Source organism: Arachis ipaensis, chromosome B05 (assembly GCF_000816755.2).
Source record: "Arachis ipaensis cultivar K30076 chromosome B05, Araip1.1, whole genome shotgun sequence".
NCBI lineage: Eukaryota > Viridiplantae > Streptophyta > Magnoliopsida > Fabales > Fabaceae > Arachis > Arachis ipaensis.
Genome location: NC_029789.2, coordinates 97,118,334 through 97,136,905, shown reverse-complemented (window position 1 = coordinate 97,136,905; position 18,572 = coordinate 97,118,334).

Sequence of the window (18,572 nt, the reverse complement as noted above, 5' to 3'; positions counted from 1 at the left end):
TTAGTAAAGGTTGAAGGCCTTTAAATCCCTGCTAATTTCATAATCCTAAACACTGGGAAGGACGAGAATGAATCCATCATCATTGGAAGACCCTTCCTAGCCACAGCAAGAGCTGTGATTGATGTGGACAAAGGAGAATTGGTCCTTCAACTGAATGAGAACAACCTTGTATTTAAAACTCAATGATCTCTTTCTGTAACCATGGAGAGGAAGCATGAAAAGCTTTTCTCACTGCAGAGTCAACCAAAGCCCCCACAGTCAAACTCTAAGTTTGGTGTTGGGAGGTCACAACCAAACTCTAAGTTTGGTGTTGAACCCCCACATTCAAACTCTAAGTTTGGTGTTGGGAGGTTCCAACCTTGCTCTGATTATCTGTGTGGCTCCATGAGAGCTCACTGTCATGCTATTGACATTAAAGAAGCGCTTGTTGGGAGGCAACCCAATATTATTTAATCATATCTATTTTATTTTCTTTTTGTTATTTCATGTTTTATTAGGTTTATGATCATGTGGAGTCCCAAAAACTACTGAAAAATCAAAAAAATAGAATGAAAAACAGCATTAAAAATAGCACACCCTGGAGGAGGAGCATTCTGGCATTTAAACGCCAGAAACAAGCACCAAGCTGGCGTTTAACACCAGAAACAAGCATCTACCTAGCATTAAACACCAGAAACAGGCTACATTTGGGCGTTTAACGCCAGAAACAAGCAGCAGTCTGGCGTTAAACGCCATGATTGCACAGCAAGGGCATTTTACACGCCTAATTAGAGCAGGGATGTTAAGTCCTTGGCCCCACAGGATCTGTGGACCCCACAGGATCCCCACCTACCACACCTCTTCTCCTCTCCTCCTCACACCTTTCCCAAAATAACCTCCACCAATCACCTCCATTACTCCTCCAAAACCATCATACAACCCACCTACACACACCCACTAAAATTCAACCCTTCACTCCTTCCTTTTCACACATCATAACCACCTAAAACCCCCCTTGGCCTAATACACTTTCTCCTTCCATCTCCTCCATTTTCTTCTTCTTCTACTACTTTCTTTCTTCTTTTGCTCGGGGACGAGCAAACCTTCTAAGTTTGGTGTGGTAAAAGCGTTGCTTTTTGTTTTTCCATAACCATTTATGACACCTAAGGCCAGAGAAACCTCTAGAAAGAGGAAAGGGAAGGCAAAAGCTTCCACCTCGGAGTCATGGGAGATGGAGAGATTCATCTCAAAAGCTCATCACTAAGAAAAGGATGGAGCAAACAAGAGAGCCCACTTATGGACCTCAACAAGAGCATGAGGAAATTCCTCACCATGAAATCCCTGAGATACCTCAAGGGATGCACTTTCCTCCACAAAACTATTGGGACCTTTTCTGGCGCTGGACGCCAGAATTGGGCAGAGAACTGGCGTTGAACGCCAGTTTACGTCGTCTATCCTTGTGCAAAGTATGGACTATTATATATTGCTGGAAAGCCCTGGTAGTCTACTTTCCAACGCAATTGGAAGCATGCCATTTCGAGTTCTGTAGCTCCAGAAAATCCACTTTGAGTGCAGGGAGGTCAGAATCCAACAGCATCAGCAGTCCTTTTTCATCCTGAATCAGATTTTTGCTCAGCTCCTTCAATTTCAGCCAGAAAAATACCTAAAATTACAGAAAAACACACAACTCATAGTAAAGTCCAGAAATATGAATTTTTCCTAAAAACTACTAGAAATAGACTAAAAACTAACTAAAACACACTCTAAACTATATGAAATTATCCCCAAAAAGCGTATAAAATATCCGCTCATCAGCTATGAGGGAGGAGCAACAAAGACAAGGAAGAGACTAGAGAAGCTCAAGAGCACCATTGGTTCTTCAAGAAGAGGAAGACGTCACCCTCACTAAGGTGGACCCATTCCTTAATCTCCTTGTTCTTACTTTCTGTTTTTCGTTTACTATGCTTCATGTTTATTTATGTTTGTGTCTTTACTATATGATCATTAGTGTCTAAGTGTCTATATCTTAAAGCTATGAATGTCCTATGAATCCATCACCTCTCTTAAATGAAAAATGCTTTAATTACAAAAGAACAAGAAGTACATGGTTTCGAATTCATCCTTGAAACTAGTTTAATTATTTTGATGTGGTGACAATACTTTTTATTTTCTGAATGAATGCTTGAACAGTGCATATGTCTTTTGATATTGTGGTTTATGAATGTTAAATATGTTGGCTCTTGAAGAATAAGGAAAAAGGAGAAATATTATTTGATAATCTGAAAAATCATAGAAATGATTCTTGAAGCAAGAAAAAGCAGTGAATACAGAATCTTGCGAAAAAAAAGAGAGAAAAGAAAAATGGCGAAAAAAAAAGAGAGAAAAAGAAAAAGCAAGCAGAAAAAGCCAAAAACTCTTTAAACCAAAAGGCAAGAGAAAAAAAGCCAATAACCCTTAAAACCAAAAGGCAAGGGTAAAAAGGATCCAAGGCTTTTTTTATTAGTTTTTAAATAAAAATCACATTTCTGGACTTTACTATGAGTTTGTGTGTTTTTCTGTGATTTCAGGTATTTTCTGGCTGAAATTGAGGGACTTGAGCAAGAGTCAGATTCAGAGGCTGAAGAAGGACTGCAGATGCTGTTGGATTCTGACCTCCCTGCACTCAAAGTGGATTTTCTGGAGCTACAGAACTCCAAATGGCGTGCTCTCAATTGCGTTGGAAGGTAGACATCCAGGGCTTTCCAGAAATATATAATAGTCCATACTTTTCTCGAGTTTAGACGACGTAAACTGGCATTCAACGCCAGCTTCCTGCCCTATTCTGGAGTTAAACGCCAGAAATAGGCTGCAAAGTGGAGTTAAACGCCAGAAACAAGTTACAAACTGGCGTTCAACTCCAAGAGAAGCCTATACACGTGTAAAGCTCAATGCTCAGTCCAAGCACACACCAAGATGGCCCCGGAAGTGGATTTCTGCATCATTTACTCATTTTTGTAAACCCTAGTAACCAGTTTAGTATAAATAGGAATTTTTACTATTGTATTTACATCTTCGGATCTATTTTGATCAGTTTTAGGCTATCTTAGACCTTTATGGGGGCTGGCCATTCAGCCATGCCTGGACCATTATCACTTATGTATTTTCAACGGTAGAGTTTCTACACACCATAGATTAAGGTGTGGAGCTCTGCTGTTCCTCATGAATTAATGCAAAGTACTATTGTTTTTCTATTCAACTCAAGCCTATTTCTTATCTAAGATATACACTTGTTCTTCAACCTGAGGAAGGTGATGATCTGTGACACTCATCATCATTCTCACCCATGAACGCGTGCCTGACAACCACCTCCATTCTACTTGCAATCGCTTAAGTGCATATCTCTTAGCCTTCTGGTTCATGACGCATGGTTGCCTCGCCTGACAACCGAGCCTTCCATTCCATGGGATCAGAGCCTTCATGGTATAGGCTAGAATTATTGGTGGCCATTCTTGAGATCCGGAAAGTCTAAACCTTGTCTGTGGTATTCCGAGTAGGATCCGGGAAGGGATGGCTGTGACGAGCTTCAAACTCGCAAGTGCTGGGTGTAGTGACAGACGTAAAAGGATGACTGAATCCTATTCCAGTATGATCGAGAACCGACAGATGAATAGCCGTGCGGTGACAGCGCATTTTGGACCGTTTTCACTGAGAGGACGGGATGTAGCCATTGACAACGGTGATGCCCTGCATAAGCTTGCCATGGAAGGGAGTAGGAATGATTGGATGAAGACAGCAGGAAAGCAGAGGTTCAGGAGGAACGAAAGCATCTCTATATGCTTATCTGAAATTCTCACCAATGAATTACATAAGTATCTCTATCCTAGTTTATATCTTAATTATGTTTTAATTATCAATTCTCTATAACCATCTAAATCCGCCTGACTGAGATTTACAAGGTGACCATAGCTTGCTTCAAGCCGACAATCTCCGTGAGATCGACCCTTACTCACGTAAGGTTTATTACTTGGACGACCCAGTGCACTTGCTGGTTAGTTGTGCGAAGTTGTGACAAAGTGTGATTCACGTTTGAGAGCACCAAGTCTTTGGCGCCATTATTGATGATCGCAATTTCGTGCCCCAGTTTGCAAGTGATAATTAAAGGTAAGACCATATGGGTATGTAAGCTTAGTGAAATAAGGCCTCAATCATATAAGTATATGCATACATCAAACCATGGAAATATAGAATTAAGCAAGACAAAGATCACAATTTTAGAGAGGATAACACACACCAAAAATAAAATATTGGTTGATAAAATGCAACCAATCAAATAGGCTCAAAAAGCTCACTGGTTTTGTATGTTCGAGCTCTAAACCTTATTCCAATATAATATTTCTTCAAACAAGTTCAATAAAAATTTTGATTCAAATTAGTGAAATGCTATAAAAGATTTCTTGAAAAAGAAAATATTACTTTAACCAAGTAGTGGTAAAATATGCACAAAATCAAGCAAACATGCAAATGCAACAATGAACTAACAAAGAAAATAAAACGTGGGTGTTGAGAAGAAAATAACTAACCCATGGAGATCGGTATCGACCTCCTCACACTTAAAGATTGCACCATCCTCGGTGCATGCTGAGATGTACAAGTGGATGGGCTGCTACAACTGATGCTTTTCTCTAGAGATTGTGTAGATGGACTTGTCCCGTTGCCCTATATAGAAGTTTTTCTTTCCCTTTCTCGGTGGCCAGCCTGAAAGAAGAGGAAAAAAAAGAAAAAGTAACCCAGAAATAAGGTTAAAAAATAAATAAAGTCTGGGTGGGTTAATGCAAAATAATGAGGGTCTCAATTACATGGTAGCTACAACATGCAAGTGAGAAAACAATAGAAGCACATCGCATACCAGTGGTGCAAAATTTTCAACAAAGGGGAGGAGTGTGGGTAATGAAAGACAGTATAAGTTCATATAAATGCAAGAGGAGTACAAGTATCATAAAAGATTAGCATTGACTTATGAATAATAATACCCAATAGTGGAAAACAAGTCACTAAGCACCAAAAGAATGCAATAGAAATGCAATAGTGGAATAAGAACATTTAACACCAATAGAAAAATAATAAACATAGAAAAGAAAATAAAAACATGCATACAATTAAAATGAAATGAATGAAAATATGCAAATAAATTAAGTAAAATAGAACGAAAGTGAAGAAGGATGAGAAGTTAAAGAGATGAAGAAGAAGAAAAAAGGAGAGAAGATAGAATAAAAAGGGAGGGAAATTAAAAACGGGGCGCGATGCGAGCGCGCAGGGCACGCGTGCGCGTGAAAACTGCATAAACCATGTGACGCGTAAGCGTCATCCACGCGTACACGTGGGTGGTCAAAATTTAAAAATGGCGCGCACGCGTCAGGGACGCGTGCGCGTGGGTGATTTTGTGCCTTGGGCATAGTGCCCGTACCAGGCCAGCACAATTTTCGGCCTGACACCTCTTTACGCCGATTTGTAGGGTCACGCGTACGCGTGGAAGGCTGATTTTGCAATTGACGCGGACGCGTCAGGGACGCACATGCGTGGGCGTGTTTTGTGCCTTAGGCACGCCTTCAGCCACTCTCCCACACAACTCTCTGCTTCTTTTCTTCTTGTTGCGAAAGCACCTATGACGCGGACGCGTCAGCAACGCTTGCGCGTCGTGTGCCCCTTTTTTTTTATGCAGTATGCAGAATGCAGATAACTATGTAGAAATTATGAATGAACACGAATGAAAAATAGAATAAAATAAAACTAAGAATAAAACAAAACAAAATAAAACTAAGAATAAAAATATAATAAAATAAAACTAAGGATAAAAATAGAAGATAATACCATGGTGGGTTGTCTCCCACCTAGCACTTTTAGTTAAAGTCCTTAAGTTGGACATTTGATGAGCTCCCTGTTATGGTGGCTTGTGTTTGAACTCATCCAGGAATCTCCACCAATGTTTGTGATTCCAATGGCCTCCGGGATCCCAAACTAGGCGTATAAAGCCTTCAAGCAAGTCAAAGCAAGTGACAAGGCCCCAAGAGTGTTGATTGCTAGACTGAATTCTGGGGTCCCAAACCTTGCTTTTGCACCCGTATTCTTGTTGACCATCTTTGTTCCAACCGGGTGGTAAGCAATCGAAATTCTCACGGAGACATCCAAACAGCCTCCTAGACCCATACAATTGAATATTCTTCCAACCATGATAATTCAGCCATGAGCTTCCTACCACAATGAACCTAGGTTTGTGTTGCCAACCACTAACCATCTCCCTCTTACTCTTAATGCCACAAAGAGCTCTAAGTTGACCATCTGTCTCAAGTAAACCATATTCAAGTGAGCTAATTAAGCTTAGAGATGAGAGATTTACCCACTTGAATGAAGGGATGGATGGTGATGGCTTTGGAGGAGAGGTCTCCAACAACCTTGGCAGGGTGATCTCCAGCTCCATTCCCTTGGGCTCTTCTTTGACAACTTCCACCTCTTTGCAAGCTTCTTCAATATCAACCTCTTCCTCTTGGTAGCTTTCTTCCAATTCGATCTCTTCTTTATTGTTTACCAAGGGCATGGGAGGTTGTGCTTCTTCTTCTTTAATCTCCATGTCAAGTCCAATGGGAGAGGATTCAAATGTAGATAAGAATTCATCAATGATTGAATCCATCTCCTGATCATCCCCTTCAAAGTCTTCAACCATGATATGCCTTGGAGGTTGTACACCCTCCTCAACAACAAATTCAAACTCCTTAGAAGGGGGCTCTATGACTGGGCTTTCCCATGGACGTTCCGCATCTCCTAAGTCTTCGACCACTTCTTCCTCTTCAATAATTCCGGCTTCCTCTACTTGTTCCAATACAAAGTCATGATCCTTACTGTCCACCGGAGTTTCTAGTGTCTCCTTCATGCTACGTTCTTCATTAGATTCTCCACATGAAGCCATGGGTGTTCCTTGAGTGTCCGAACGTTGGGAAGCTAATTGATTTATTACTTGCTCTAGTTGATGAAGGGTTGCATGAAATTGATCTACTGTTTCCTTGAGGCGAGCATGTGATTCTTGGGTCGATGGATATGGACATGGTGCATATGGAAGTGGTGGTTCTTGGGGATAATTGGATTGGAATTGGGGTGCATAAGGTTTAGGGTCATGTGGAGGTGAATGGTTGTGGTTGGCTTGTGAGTTTGGTGGTTCAAAGGTATGTTAAGGAGGTGGTTCATTGGCATATGATGGAGCTTGCTGGTAACTACAAGGGGGTCCACCATATCTATCATCTTGGTACGCACCTCAGAATGGTTGTTGATTATAGTGCATTGGAGGGGGTTGTTGCCAAGAGGGTTGATCAAATTCTTGTGGCTCCTCCCATCTTTGATTCTTCCAACCTTGATGCCTGTTCTCATTATAGCTTCCATTCCTTACAACAACATTGGAACCAAACTTGAAACCAGAGGGGTGAGAATTCATAGTAGCTAAAGAAAATAAAAATTAATAAAAATTAATGAAAATAAACTCCTAAAACTAGAAACACTAAAAAAAATAAACAAAAAAGCAAATATTTACAATAACCAATAATAAGGCACACGTTTGCAATTCCCCGGCAATGGCTCCATTTTGACGATTACAATTTCTGTTGGTAAAGAATTTTGCAGATAAGTTCTCGTTGCAAGTATAGTTTCTAAACCAACAAAGAATCCTTTGGTACAAAAAAAATTGTTTGTCACTAAAGCAAACCCAATAACATTTATAACCGAAGTATTTAAACCTCGGGTCGTCTTCTCAAGGAATTGCAGGGAGGTGTATTTATTATTGGTTATGGGTTTTTTTTTTTCTGAGAAATTTTAAGAGTTGAATAACAGAAATAAATAATTGTAAATTAACGGAATAAAAATTGAAAGAGATTTATATATGCTAATTAAAAAGCCTTGAATGGAAAAATAATTAATTGGAAGTTCTATCCTTGTTGGAATTCTCTCAAGTGTAGTATAAAGAGGTTGTTGTTTTCACTTAGTTAACCCTTACTAAATAAAAGAAAGTCAAGTGATTGAGCTAACTCTTATTCGCAAATCCTAGTCCTCTCCCTTGTGAAGGTTTAGCGTTAGTAAATAGAGAATTAGCCAACAACTTCCAATTTAACTATCCACTTGAGCATTCCAACTCAAGTGTCTCCTCTTAATCAACCCCTATGTCAAGTTGGGAGTCTACTCTGCCATCTTGCATGTCATCTTTATTGTTGGGAGTTTTAAATAGAAAAGATAAATGATAATTGAAATAAATTAGAAGCAATTAAATAAACAATAAAATTAAATGAAAAAGTACTCTTTGCATTAATAATTTAAAAGAACATTGAACCTGGAATTGAGAAGAAGCAATCCTAAAATTAAGAGAAATCCTAATCCTAAAACCTAAGAGAGAGGAGAGAGCCTCTCTCTCTCTAAAACTACATCTAAACCTAAAATTATGAATAATGAATGTTGTATTTGTTGTATGAATGAATGGATCGATTTTCCCACTTTATAGCCTCTAATCTGTGTTTTCTGGGTCGAAAACTGGGTTAGAAACAGCCCAGAAATCACCCCCAGCAATTTCTGATACGTACAGGTTGCTGCAAAGTCACGCGTGAGCGTCGTCCACGCATTCGCGTGGATTGAGTTTTCGACAGGTGATGCATGCGCGTCACCTATCTTCGGGGCAGCTATGACAAATGATATATCATTGTGAAGCTTCGGATGTTAGCTTTCTAACGCAACTGGAACCGTCTCATTTAGACCTCTGTAGCTCTAGTTATGGTCGATTTAGTACCAGAAGGTTAGGCTGGACAGCTTTAGCAGTTCCTTTAGTTTCTTGTATTCCTTCCACTTTTGCATGCTTCCTTTCCATCCTCTAAGCCATTCCTGCCCTATAAACTCTGAAATCACTTAACACACATATCAAGATATCGAATGGTAATAAGAGAGGATTAATATTAGCAAATATAAGGCCAAAGAAGCATGTTTTCAATCATAGCACAAAATCAGGAAGGAAAATGTAAAACATGCGAATTGTATGAATAAGTATGAGAGTAATGGGTAAAATTCACTAGATTAAGCACAAGATAAACCCTAAAAATGGGGTTTATCATGCTGACGTGATTAAGGATGGAGGAGTTAGAAATGGGACCTAAAGAAATGAGTTGGTGTATTGAGAGAAAATGAACAAAATGTGAGGTGACGTATGATGAGGATGATTATGATGATTAGTGGTACTTAATTATGATAATGAAGGATGATGATGAATGAGTTTGATTACTATTGAATATAAATTGAAATGAGATTGAAGGGGAGATCGTTAATGAGATTGATAATAAAATTGATGTTGAAAATGATTCTGATTGAGATATACATGCCAGGGTAGATGCAGTGGCGTTGTTTCACTTGCTCCCGGTTATGGTTTGAGCCTCCCAGAGTAGATGCAGTGGTTCACCCACACTTGCTTCTGGTTGAGAATGATATATGATTTAAAACTTTATCTGAGTCACGAAATTCCATAGGTAGATACAGTGGGTCGGTTCCACTTACTCCGGGTTGATATTTGAGATTCTGTTGATCCTTCGTCGCAAGTTGTGACCGGACACTTTAACTCCCCGGATTTCCCCAATGAGATGAAAAATGATTGATGAATGATTATGAATATATGCATAGACTCTTGGGGAAGTGCGCTTAGGGACTGTCCAGGGTTCACTACCGGACACGTCGAGTTGGCTATATAATCGACAGATGAGTGATGCATGAGTATCTCAAGCACTTTTCATTGGCATTTGTTATAGAAAAGTTATTACTTTTGCTTGATAATTATATTATTTTTAAGGATATTTTATTACTACTTTGATTTTCTTGGTTTCATGATTCTTTTAGGAAAATGTTAGAAAAAGAGAAGCAAAAGCACAAGGAGGAACTAAAAATTGAAGACAAGTGCAACGAGAATTGGTGAATGTTATCACAACTCTGACCTAAATTCTCTTAATCTCTTGGAAGAGTTGATTAATTGAATTAAGCTTGAAAACTAATTCTCACAACTCTTAAGTTTTGAAACTAGACTTGATAAGTGACATCGAATCAACTAGGGGAGATTCTTATGAATTGTGTGGTTTATGAATCAGTGAACACTCTTTTCTTAAATAATTGACTAAGGGATTAGAGATTAATTAGGTTAAAGAGAAATTGAATCACCAAGGGATCGAGGTTTGATTACTAATGATTTGCCATAAAGGTATCTTTGCATGATCAAGGTGGAAAGTGAAAAGTATTGATCTGGAATTTCTAACATCTCTAAAACCTTAACTCTTTTAATGATATTACCTTTCAACACTCATTGTTTGCTTTTGTTTAATTGCTATTTATGTTTAAAGCTTCCTGAAACCCTAATTTGATTGTCTAGATTAATCGGTTGACTATTGTTTTATCAATCTGTTAATCCTCGTGGGATCGACACTCACTTACCGTGAGTTTATTACTTAGTACAACCCGGTGCACTTGCCAGTGTTTTCTGTTTTTAAAATCCGCATAATGTTTTTATCCCTGTTGCTGGGGATTAATTATGATTAACAAAATACCGGTTAATTGATTACCTAGATTTGACATTTTTTTCTATTTCTCTTCTATTTCAAAAAAAAAATCTTTCTATTCTTTCTTCTTTTCCTCTCTGTTATCACATGGTGCATTTGATTCAGTTTTGTGTTTTGTGCTAAGGATAATAATGGAGAGAGATCACATGGTTACTACTTCCACCTAAGGAATGATTTATATTACTGTGGATGGAGGAACTACCCGGATTTTAGTTGGAAAAGTCAAGACCAAAGAAACTCTAGTGTTCCATATTCCATGTATCAAGAATTATCATCTCCTTACTCATACCAAGAACCACCATCTCTCTAGTCATATGAGGAACCATCATCTTTTTGCCCATATCAAGAACCATCTCCTTATTCATACCAAGAACACCACCTCAATACACCGCGCCCTCATCGAGCAACTTCTGGAGGTCTTCCTCTATAACCCGAGAAGGCATCCCACACACGTCAGAGGTCACCCAATAATAAGCATTGGGAATGCCACCTGATGCATGCGCATCTTTAGTAGTTTTTAGTTGTTATTTCTTTAAATAAAGGTAGTGATCTATTATTTTTATTAGGAGTTTCATGATTTTAATCAATGTTTTTGGAATTTTTTTCTTGAATTAAGTTAGAGATTTTCCTTAGTTTTATTAAGATTTTTTGGTGCTTTGATCAATACTTTTTGGAGTTGCTTTATCCTTTCAAGTGTAGGAAATGATTGAAAGATGTTAGATAAGAATAAAGGAGGAGATGGACAATCAAAGAGGCCTTTGGAGAAGCAAGGAAGTAGCAAACGTTGGAAACAAGCCCAAGAGAAGTTCGAAAAGAATGTGCAACATTGACCTCTTCATATTCCAAAAAAGATAACTTGAGCTGCAAAGCTCCAAATGAGGTGATTCAAGTGCCATTGAAAAATAGACAACCAGAGCTTCCCAACGATATATAATTGTTCATAGTGAACACTGAATCTGAGGGTATAAATCATCATTCTAAGCCAAGTACAAAACAAAACAAAAGGGGAAGTTATGTGTATGCATAAATCCTAGTTCGCGTTCAATGCAAAGGAAGTGGCGTCCAACGACAAGTGTCTAGCAGCCTGACCTCTTCACCTTCAAAGGAATATAACTTGAGATACAGAGGTCCAAATGACTTGATTCTAGCGGTGTTAGAAATCTAACTTCAAGAACTTTCCAATGAAATCTAATACACCATAGTTGATAGGAGTTTCACATAGCTTCCTCATGCAACAAAAGCACAACAGAAACAAGCTTCAAAGCCCAAATTGAAACCAAACAAGTCTTGGCATCCCACGGAATGTGTTGGGCATCCCACGGCTGGTACTTTCATGCACTTGATTTTGAGCCATTCAAGGCCTGGGAGCTTGGCATCCCATGGTATAGAACTGGCGTCCCACGCCTGGCACCTCATACTTTGAATTTGGGTCATCCCTTGAGAAATAATTGTGGCGTTGCATGCTGCACCATGTCTAACCTCCAGAATTCAAATTCCTTATTCATTCCACAATTCTCCAAGATTCCAAATGGATCAAGCCCATGGAATTAATCTCAATTTAGTTGGAATTGTAATTGGAGTTGAATTTGAATTTGCATTTATGATAGGCTATAAATAGGGATAGATGAGTAACAATTACTCACCTTGGAGGGGAGTCTTCGAACTCTCTCCTCACTCTTATTCTCTTCTCCTATTCCATTTTCTTTCATACCCATTTTTGTAATTCTTTAGTTATGAGTTTCTAATTCTCTTCATTGAGAAAGAGAGCTCTGTTGTAATTTAATGGATTAATTTGTTTGATTCTTCAGTTTCAATTCTTCTTTCATTGTTTCTTTAGAAAAGATCTTTGTTCTTAATCTCAAGAATTCAAATGTCTTGAGAAATAATTTGAGTCCAATTTGAATTCTATGAGAACTTGAGAAAGGGATCATGAAAATGAGCTTGAAGATATTTCTCCTAATTGTTGTAAATTTGGGTTTGGGATTGATATGTGACATATAATCAACCCATAACTTGATTCACGAAATTGTGTGGCTCTAAATCTTAGGTTAAGAATTTGGAAATTGATTAAGTTAAGAGAGATTGAATTATCAAGACATTGGAATTTAATCATTTATGATTTGCCAAGAGATAAATGAATGCATGATTGAAGTTGAGATGAGAGCTATTGATCCTGAGAATGCAACATCTCTTGATCCCAAATGTTCCTTCCATTCCTAATTCTTACCATTTACTTTTTAGTCATTTACATTCTTGCAATTTAATTTCTACTTATTTACATTCCCGTCATTTATTTTTTTGTCATTTTTTTGCTTTCATTTACTTCTTTATCAAATAATTTAAATTACATATTGCTCATTATCCCAATATGAATGTCTAACTAGAATAATCAATTAATTATTGTTTGCTTAATCCATTAATCCTCGTGGGATTGACACTCACTGTGAGTTTGTTACTTGGTACGACCCAATGCACTTGCCGATAATTATGCGAGATTGTAAAATCCCATATCATCACCTGTCGGGACAACGGGAACCCTAGTGCCTTCAGTTCTCCACCGAACCAAACCTAAAAACAAAAGGGGGCACCACCGTCAGCACACTCCCTGGAAGAAGAAAACCATACAAATTCCATACTAACACACCTAAGGACATCTAAAAACAATGGAACCTTCCCCCCATTTTTACTACCATTGCCGTAATCATGAAGCTATGACAAAATAGTGGCACCACCCTAAATTCCTACTACATCCACACAGAAAACAACCCCAAAAAAATGGAAATGTAGAAGCATATAAATAAAAAGGAAAAGGCAGAATAACAAGGGGAGTACCAACCAAAATTTTAGGAAAAATAAAACGGAAGAAGTGGAAATGAAAGCACAGAACCGACGGATGCACCAAAGCGCAAAAACCCAGCCAAAAGCAACACTAGAGAGGAAGTATGGAGGCCACTCGAGGTAAAGAAAAATGAAAGAAGGAGAAACGGTCACAAGTAAAGGAAAATTTCAAAAGAAAAATGAAGGGATGGAAGGATGGAGGGTAAAATGAGAAACAAACGAAAAAACTTCCCCCTCGAATTAAATGTCATAATGACGCATGGGAAACCATGACGGACAATCCTTCCCTTTAGAACTCAATGGACAGGAGAAGGAACGACCAAGCACCCCATGAAATCCCGATCTTGGCCAGGAAAGCTTGGATGGCACTCGACTCCCCGTGCTAAGCTCGCAAACGCAGCCACACAACAGAATGAATTCCTCCAGCGATGAGACTGAGCAAGTACACTCTCTAGAATAGCTACAACCTGGTTACTCGGGCAGTCCAGTAACCATAAATTTCTAACCAACATTCAAATTCAAACACTTACATTACTTTAGCCAACAAATTAAGATAAAGATAATAGCTCACAAATTATGTAAGGAGTCAAAAGCTCCCTTAGGTATGTTACATATTCTTAACTCTCACCCACACCTCTTAAATCTATTTTGATTTGTGCGTCAGAGTGTCTTTGCAGGTACCACCTCCCACCGCTTCGAAGGTCCAACCCAGTCACCACCAAAGCTGATAGATCCCTGATCTTCGTCTACATCCGTACCATTAAAGTGTTGTACACTTACCTTCTTATTTATTATTACAGTAGCCGATGATAAGGGTTAATCACCAAAAATACCCTCAAATTATTCAAACGATGACAAAAATATACCCAGATTTTACTATCGACAAAAATGTATTTAAATAATTTAAAAACACGACAAAAATGTCCAACAATAAATATGTATTTTCAAAAAATGCCTGAGAGCTTGAATTTTGATGAAATTTTTTGCAAGCATGATTAGAAAAATGAAATATTAGTATTCTTAAAATTTGGTGACTTTTTTGTTAAGTATATATTTTTTATTATTGGTTGTTAATAAAAAATTACAAAAAAAAATATATACTCAACGAAAAATTACTAAATTTTAAAGATAATAATATCTTATTTTTTTAATCATACTTACAAAAAATGGCATCAAAATTCAATCTTTAATATATTTTTTGAGAAATACATATTTAATGTTAGATAATCTTGCAAAATCTAACATTAAATATGTATCTTGCAAAAAATAGATTACTTAGTGTTTAAATAATTCGAGGACGTTTTTGGTGGTTAACCCATGATAATTATCCATTATATTATATTATATCGAAATGCCGGGTAAATTGGCTTGGATTAGGTAATCATTCCTTATCATTGAAAATATTCAACCATTTCAATTCAAATTTGTAACTGAGATATAAATGAATAATGATCATATATATCATTAAGAGCATTACGGTAATATAATTCATAAGATTATAATTCTTTTAAATAAAATTCAAACTAAGAGTCAATTATTTTAGTCATCATAATAAAAAATTACATTCAATATTATACTAATTTTATAATTGAATTTGATGAAAAATTATAACGATAAGCTAAAGCCACCGGCCCGTGACTAAAATATATCTCATGCAATATTCATAGCGTATGTATTTATTTATGAATCTTCTCAAATTAGAAAGCTTATTATCCTTACCATTCTCTATGAATAATTTTCTTAACTTTCTTTCTCATTTTGTTTTTCTTGGTCAGCAGTTCTATCTTTCTCAATCATGCCATATTTTTCAGTTTCTGGAGGCTTGAATTGAACCAGAGAACCACTAGGCACAATAGTGACTAATCTCTTTAGTACGAGTGATTCTTCTAAGAGCAAACTCACAGATACCATAGTTGTTAACCTATATGATTCGTCATATTTTTTAAGTACGAACAATTCATTTATATATGTGTTACTAAAATAGGTCTAGCCTTCTTTTATGTTTATAAATCCATTGAAACCCAAGTAGGATGATCCATGCATTTTGGGACGACGACGACAACATTATTATTATTATTATTATCTTTCATATTAAATATATAAACATTTAAATTATTAATAATAATTGGTTTTCTTAATCGATTTAGTGTTTACATACTGCCAATTGCTTAAAAATATTTTAAACATATATTGAATTATGTATTGTCACAATAATCATCAATAAAATTAACTACATTCTAGATTTACCTTGTGAATATAATTAGGTATGGCAAACGAGTAACAATAGAACAAAACTTTTGAAATAGCCAAATAGGTATGCTTTTGAGCGTTTGGTCTTTTCTTTGTTATTTCATTAAAAATTTTAGTTTAGGTGGAGTTGTGACCTAATTTGTACCTCATTCATATTTTATAATAAGATATTTATTTGTTGTCTTTGTCCACAGACGTAGGCTCTAAGCTGAACCATATTAATTCTCTGTGTCATTTTGTTCTTTAGGTTTCTGCTTCCACTTCCGCATCACTCATACTTACTAAATTCCTAACACTACGTAGGACAAACAATTCGATTGGGGTCAGTACACAAAGATTTAAAGTTATTTTTTCAATTTCTCCTCTATTTCTAAGTTCGTAGCTGCCCCACCGATGTATTAGAAATGATACCTTGGAACGGGTGTAAAGCTAAGCAAATAGCTTCTGCCCCAAGAACGGAGGACTGTGTCGGTTGTAAGAGGTGTGAATTCGCCTGTCTTACAAATTTCTTAAGTGTTCGAGTTTATTTGTGGCATGAAATAACTCGAAGCATGGGTCTAGCTTATTGAGACCGCCTCTTTCTTTTTTTCAAAAAACAAACACTACGAGAATACGTTTTGAGCGCCGACTCCAACTACCGTCCATGTACGATCCCTACTAGATCTGACCAACTACCCATCCTACCTTCTCTACGTTCTTGACAGCCCATCTTTGTCTCAGTAGAGTCTTTCAGTGGCATGTTTTGGTCAATGCGCTTCATATTCGCCTGGAGTTCGCTCCCAGAAATATAGCCCCCCTCTCGTCAATCCCATGAGCCTCTTTTTTATCTATTCTAAATTCTCATTCGATTACGGCATCAAAATAGAAAAACTCACATTGGGTTGGGTCATAGGATTCCAAGTACCTGGATCAATCGAAAGTTCGATTCTATCTGAACTGCTCATTTTTCAAATGATATCCACAGTGTTCACAAATATTCATTTTTTGATTTAAAAAATTTTCTATAATTTAATCCATAACAATTTTCGCATTCAATCCATAAATGCTTAGGAACTTTTATACCAGAAACAATGATATCTCAAATTATAGCCCCTCTGGGGTGTAAAATATATCTTTTCTCACCATCCCATAGTGTATGATTTTCCATTCTGAACCGGATGGATCATTTTTTTTTCTGATATAGAAAATCCACGATTTCGTTGGATCAATTCTTAGAAAATCTCCAATCAGATATGGTTAGAGGAACTATATGTGGAGTAATTAGACTTAAATTGATACCGACTCCTCAGAATTTGGTGACTTCAACTCCACCAACAACTACTTTTGAATCTTTTTTTGGATTACATCCATTATCTCAAGTTCTGGATCGAACTAATCCATTGACCCAAATAGTTCATGGTCAGATCTAGTAGGGATCGTACATGGACGGTAGTTGGAGTCGGCGGCTCTCCTAGGATTTCCTCATCTGGGATCCCCTAAGGAAATGGATGTAACAGTAGTCTCGACCTACTCTTTCGTATAACGAATGAAATAACATAAATCCCATAACTTAACTGGTACCTATTCTCCCCCTCTATCTATCCAAGGGATGGAAGGGCAGAGGCCTTTGGTATCCCCTCCAGTCAAGAATTAGGACCATCGATGAATAGATCGGATTAACCAACCAAAGTTAGCCTCAATCATTATATATTGAATACTAATAAAGAGATCTTATATAGTTATTAAGTGGACGACATGTCGAATTAGAGACAAATATGTTCTTTAACGCTACAAAATTGAACTTTGATAGATAGATAGATTTGAAAAAAATCATCTCAAAACTAAGAAATAACATCATTTTAAAGGGAATTAATTCAGTGTATAAGTTTACCGTGGGCACGATAATTGAGCACATCAGAGATGCGTCCTTCTTAGTCCTCTCGTACTAGGGAAAGGTCCTCTCAATGCTCTAACGCCCACACCGGATATGGACCGAACTGTCTCACGACGTTCTGAACCCAGCTTACGTACCGCTTTAATGGGCGAACAGCCTAACCCTTGGAACATACTACAGTCCCAGGTGGTGAAGAGCCGACATCGAGGTGCCAAACCTTCCCGTTGATGTGAGCTCTTGGGGAAGATCAGCCTGTTATCACTAGAGTAATTTTTATCCGTTGAGCGACGGCCCTTCCACTCGGCACCGTCGGATCACTAAGGCCGACTTTGGTCTCCGCTCGACGGGTGGGTCTTGCAGTCAAGCTCCCTTCTGAGATTCGCCCCCCTTTTTAATTGATTAGGGGGTTGGTCCCCTTACGACACACGAGAACGCTCTAATTTATAGAAACATATGTTTCTATATATATAGACCCAGTCTTCTCAAAATCTCAAAAGGTGCTGAGTTGGAATCCCATCCTAACTAAGAATTCTTGTGGTTCCGGAGGATCCAGCTACAGGAGGGAACGGAGAGCCCCCCTTTGACCCCTTGGCTTTTCCGGCGATACGAATGTATTTAAGCAATTGGCGTTCTGTAAGACCATAATGAAAGCGTAATTTTTGTTTTTCTTCTAAACGAATACGAAGGGGACCCTCTATAATTTCGCATGTGAAGAGTTATTTCTTGGTTTCGTCCAGTCATTAATAACTTGATTATTTTTAGATAATAGTAGATATTTTTTATGAAAAATTTTGTAATCCAATTGATCGACCACTAATATATAAATATTATTAAAACAATTCTAAATAAAACAAATTCGGAATCATAGAAAGAAAATTAGTCTATCCATAATAGAAGAGGAGATGAGATCATATGAAAAATGTAACCGATTCTTTCCTTTGTTTGAGTTACTGGCCATCCGCCGGAAGTTCCGGGTTTAATACCGATATTTTAGCAACAAATCCAATAAATCTAAGTGTAGTGCTCGGTGTATTGGT